The sequence below is a fragment of the Lucilia cuprina genome, chromosome 3 (assembly GCF_022045245.1).
Source record: "Lucilia cuprina isolate Lc7/37 chromosome 3, ASM2204524v1, whole genome shotgun sequence".
Classification (NCBI taxonomy): Eukaryota; Metazoa; Arthropoda; class Insecta; order Diptera; family Calliphoridae; genus Lucilia; species Lucilia cuprina.
This window is the reverse complement of record NC_060951.1, coordinates 39,777,837-39,784,030: the sequence shown is the minus strand read 5'-3', so window position 1 is coordinate 39,784,030 and position 6,194 is coordinate 39,777,837.

Here is a 6,194-nt window from a genome sequence, read left to right as displayed (position 1 = left end):
ATCACTTATATTTCCTACCAAAAACCGATATTTTGAGTGAAAACATAAAAGTCAGTTTTTCTCGAAAACTATAAGAGATACAGCAAAAACAAGCGTAATTTGTTATCACTTATATTTCCTACCAAAAACCGATATTTTGAGTGAAAACATAAAAGTCCGTTTTTCTCGAAAACTATAAGAGCTACAGCAAAAACAAGCGAATTCTGTGATCATTTATATTTCCTACCAAAAACCGATATTTTGAGTGAAAACATAAAAGTCTTTTTTTCTCGAAAACTATAAGAGATACAGCAAAAACAAGCGTAATTTGTGATCACTTTTATTTCCAACAAAAAACCGATATTTTGAGTGAAAACACAATGGTCCGTTTTTCTCGAAAACTATAAGAGATACAGCAAAAACAAGCGTAATCTGTGATCACTTATATTTCCTACCAAAAAAACCGATATTTTGAGTGAAAACATAAAAGTCCGTTTTTCTCGAAAACTATAAGAGATACAGCAAAAACAAGCGAATTCTGTGATCACTTATATTTCCTACCAAAAACCGATATTTTGAAAGAAAATACAAAAGTCCGTTTTTCTCGAAAACTATAAGAGATACAGCAAAAACAAGCGAATTCTGTGATCACTTATATTTCCTACCAAAAACCAATATTTGGAGTGAAAACACAAAGGTCCGTTTTTCTCGAAAACTATAAGAGATACAGCAAAAACAAGCGAATTCTGTGATCACTTATATTCACTACAAAAAAACTGATATTTTGAGTGAAAACATAAAAGTCCGTTTTTCTCGAAAACTATAAGAGATACAGCGAAAACAAGCGTGATCTGCGATTACTTACCGATATTTTGAGTGAAAACATAAAAGTCCGTTTTTCTCGAAAACTATAAGAGATACAGCAAAAACAAGCGAATTCTGTGATCACTTATATTTCCTTCCAAAAACCGATATTTTGAGTGAAAACATAAAAGTCCGCTTTACTCGAAAACTATAAGAGATACAGCAAAAACATGCGAATTCTGTGATCACTTATATTTCCTACCAAAAACGGATATTTTGAGTGAAAACATAAAGTTCTGTGATCACTTATATTTCCCACCAAAAACCGATATTTTGAGTGAAAACACAAAAGTCCGTTTTTCTCGAAAACTGTAAGAGATACAGCAGAAACAAGCGAATTCTGTGATCACTTATATTTCCTACCAAAAACCGATATTTTGAGTGAAAACACAAAAGTCCGTTTTTCTCGAAAACTATAAGAGATACAGCGAAAACAAGCGTGATCTGCGATAACTTACCGATATTTTGAGTGAAAACATAAAAGTCCGTTTTTCTCGAAAACTATAAGAGATACAGCAAAAACAAGCGAATTCTGTGATCACTTATATTTCCTACCAAAAACCGATATTTTGAGTGAAAACATAAAAGTCCGCTTTACTCGAAAACTATAAGAGATACAGCAAAAACATGCGAATTCTGTGATCACTTATATTTCCTACCAAAAACCGATATTTTGAGTGAAAACATAAAGTTCCGTTTTTCTCGAAAACTATAAGAGATACAGCAAAAACAAGCGAATTCTGTGATCACTTATATTTCCTACCAAAAACCAATATTTTGAGTGAAAACACAAAAGTCCGTTTTTCTCGAAAACTATAAGAGATACAGCAAAAACAAGCGTAATTTGTGATCACTTATATTTCCTACCAAAAACCGATATTTTGAGTGAAAACACAAAAGTTCTTTTATCTCGAAAACTATAAGAGATACAGCAAAAACAAGCGAATTCTGTGATCACTTATATTTCCTACCAAAAACCGATATTTTGAGTGAAAACACAAAAGTTCTTTTATCTCGAAAACTATAAGAGATACAGCAAAAACAAGCGAACTCTGTGATCACTTATATTTCCTACCAAAAACCGATATTTTGAGTGAAAACACAAAAGTCCGTCTTTCTCGAAAACTATAAGAGATACAGCAAAAACAAGCGAATTCTGTGATCACTTATATTTCCTACAAAAAACTGATATTTTGAGTGAAAACATAAAAGTCCGTTTTTCTCGAAAACTATAAGAGATACAGCAAAAACAAGCGAATTCTGTGATCACTTATATTTCCTACCAAAAACCGATATTTTGATTGAAAACATAAAAGTCCGTTTTACTCGAAAACTATAAGAGATACAGCAAAAACAAGCGAATTCTGTGATCACTTATATTTCCTACCAAAAACCGATATTTTGAAAGAAAACATAAAAGTCCGTTTTTCTCGAAAACTATAAGATATACAGCAAAAACAAGCGTAATCTGTGATCACTTATATTTCCTACCAAAAACCTATATTTTGAGTGAAAACACAAAAGTCCGTTTTTCTCGAAAACTATAAGAGATACAGCAAAAAAAGCGTAATCTGTGATCACTTATATTTCCAACAAAAAACCGATATTCTGAGTGAAAACACAAAAGTCCGTTTTTCTCGAAAACTATAAGAGATACAGCAAAAACAAGCGTAATTTGTGATCACTTATATTTCCTACCAAAAACCGATATTTTGAGTGAAAACACCAAAGTCCGTCTTTCTCGAAAACTATAAGAGATATAGCAAAAACAAGCGAATTCTGTGATCACTTATATTTCCTACCAAAAACCGATATTTTGAGTGAAAACATAAAAGTCCGCTTTACTCGAAAACTATAAGAGATACAGCAAAAACATGCGAATTCTGTGATCACTTATATTTCCTACCAAAAACCGATATTTTGAGTGAAAACATAAAGTTACGTTTTTCTCGAAAACTATAAGAGATACAGCAAAAAAAAGCGAATTCTGTGATCACTTATATTTCCTACCAAAAACCGATATTTTGAGTGAAAACACAAAAGTCCGTTTTTCTCGAAAACTATAAGAGATACAGCAAAAACAAGCCTAATTTGTGATCACTTATATTTCCTACCAAAAATCGATATTTGGAGTGAGAACACAAAAGTCCTTTTATCTCGAAAACTATAAGAGATACAGCAAAAACAAGCGAACTCTGTGATCACTTATATTTCCTACCAAAAACCGATATTTTGAGTGGAAACATAAAAGTCCGTTTTTCTCGAAAACTATAAGAGATACAGCAAAAACAAGCGTAATCTGTGATCACTTATATTTCCAACAAAAAACCGATATTTTGATTGAAAACACAATGGTCCGTTTTTCTCGAAAACTATAAGAGATACAGCAAAAACAAGCGTAATCTGTGATCACTTATATTTCCTACCAAAAAAATATATTTTGTGCAAAAACAAGCGAGCAAAAACAAGCGAACTCTGTGATCACTTATATTTCCTACCAAAAACCGATATTTTGAGTGAAAACACAAAAGTCCGTTTTTCTCGAAAACTATAAGAGATACAGCAAAAACAGGCGAATTCTGTGATCACTTATATTTCCTACCAAAAACCAATATTTTGAGTGAAAACACAAAGGTCCGTTTTTCTCGAAAACTATAAGATATACAGCAAAAACAAGCGTAATCTGTGATCACTTATATTTCCTACCAAAAACCGATATTTTGAGTGAAAACACAAAAGTCCGTTTTTCTCGAAAACTATAAGAGATACAGCAAAAACAAGCGAATTCTGTGATCACTTATATTTCCAACCAAAAACCTATATTTTGAGTGAAAACACAAAAGTCCGTTTTACTCGAAAACTATAAGAGAAACAGCAAAAACAAACGTAATCTGTGATCACTTATATTTCCAACCAAAAACCGATATTTTGAGTGAAAACACAAAAGTCATCACTTATATTTATTACCAAAAACCGATATTTTGAGTGAAAACACAAAATCCGTTTTTCTCGAAAACTATAAGAGATACAGCAAAAACAAGCGAATTCTGTGATCTTTTATATTTCCTACCAAAAACCGATATTTTGAGTGAAAACACAAAAGTCCGTTTTTCTCGAAAACTATAAGAGATACAGCAAAAACAAGCGTAATTTGTGATCACTTATATTTCCTACCAAAAACCGATATTTTGAGTGAAAACACAAAACTCCGTTTTTCTCGAAAACTATAAGAGATACAGCAAAAACAAGCGAATTCTGTGATCACTTATATTTCCTACCAAAAACCAATATTTAGAGTGAAAACACAAAGGTCCGCTTTTCTCGAAAACTATAAGAGATACAGCAAAAACAAGCGTAATCTGTGATCACTTATATTTCCTACCAAAAACCGATATTTTGAGTGAAAACACAAAAGTCCGTTTTTCTCGAAAACTATAAGAGATACAGCAAAAACAAGCAAATTCTGTGATCACTTATATTTACTACAAAAAACTGATATTTTGAGTGAAAACATAAAAGTCCGTTTTTCTCGAAAACTATAAGAGCTACAGCAAAAACAAGCGAATTCTGTGATCATTCATATTTCCTACCAAAAACCGATATTTTGAGTGTCCGTTTTTCTCGAAAACTATAAGAGATACAGCAAAAACAAGCGAATTCTGTGATCACTTATATTTCCTACCAAAAACCGATATTTTGAGTGAAAACACAAAAGTCCGTTTTTCTCGAAAACTATAAGAGATACAGCAAAAACAAGCGAATTCTGTGATCACTTATATTTCCAACCAAAAACCGATATTTTGAGTGAAAACACAAAGGTCCGTTTTTCTTGAAAACTATAAGAGATACAGCAAAAACAAGCGTAATCTGTAATCACTTATATTTCCTACAAAAACCGATATTTTGAGTGAAAACACAAAAGTCCGTTTTTCTCGAAAACTATTAGAGATACAGCAAAAACAAGCGTAATTTGTGATCACTTATATTTCCTACCAAAAACCGATATTTTGAAAGAAAACACAAAAGTCCGTTTTTCTCGAAAACTATAAGAGATACAGCAAAAACAAGCGAATTCTGTGATCACTTATATTTCCTACCAAAAACCAATATTTTGAGTAAAAACACAAAAGTCCTTTTTTCTTGTGATCACTTATATTTCCTACCAAAAACCGATATTTTGAAAGAAAACACAAAAGTCCGTTTTTCTCGAAAACTATAAGAGATACAGCAAAAACAAGCGAATTCTGTGATCACTTATATTTCCTACCAAAAACCAATATTTTGAGTGAAAACACAAAGGTCCGTTTTTCTCGAAAACTATAAGAGATACAGCAAAAACAAGCGTAATCTGTGATCACTTATATTTCCTACCAAAAACCGATATTTGAGTGAAAACATAAAAGTCCGTTTTTCTCGAAAACTATAAGAGATACAGCAAAAACAAGCGTAATTTCCTACCAAAAACCGATATTTTGAGTGAAAACATAAAAGTCCGTTTTTCTCGAAAACTATAAGAGCTACAGCAAAAACAAGCGAATTCTGTGATCATTCATATTTCCTACCAAAAACCGATATTTCGAGTGAAAACATAAAAGTCCGTTTATCTCGAAAACTATAAGAGATAAAGCAAAAACAAGCGTAATTTGTGATCACTTATATTTCCTACCAAAAACCGATATTTTGAAAGAAAACACAAAAGTCCGTTTTTCTCGAAAACTATATGAGATACAGCAAAAACAAGCGTAATCTGTGATCACTTATATTTCCTACCAAAAACCGATATTTTGAGTGAAAACACAAAAGTCCGTTTTTCTCGAAAACTATAAGACAAAGGTCCGTTTTTCTCGAAAACTATAAGAGATAGAGCAAAAACAAGCGTAATTTGTGATCACTTATATTTCCTACCAAAAACCGATATTTTGAGTGAAAACATAAAAGTCCGTTTTTCTCGAAAAACAAGCGTAATTTGTGATCACTTATATTTCCTACCAAAAACCGATATTTTGAAAGAAAACACAAAAGTCCGTTTTTCTCGAAAACTATAAGAGATACAGCAAAAACAAGCGAATTGTGTGATCACTTATATTTCCTACCAAAAGCCAAGATTTTGAGTGAAAACACAAAGATCCGTTTTTCTCGAAAACTATAAGAGATACAGCAAAAACAAGCGTAATCTGTGATCACTAATATTTCCTACCAAAAACCGATATTTTGAGTGAAAACACAAAAGTCCGTTTTTCTCGAAAACTATAAGAGATACAGCAAAAACAAGCGAATTCTGTGATCACTTATATTTCCTACCAAAAACCGATATTTTGAGTGAAAACACAAAAGTCCGTTTTTCTCGAAAA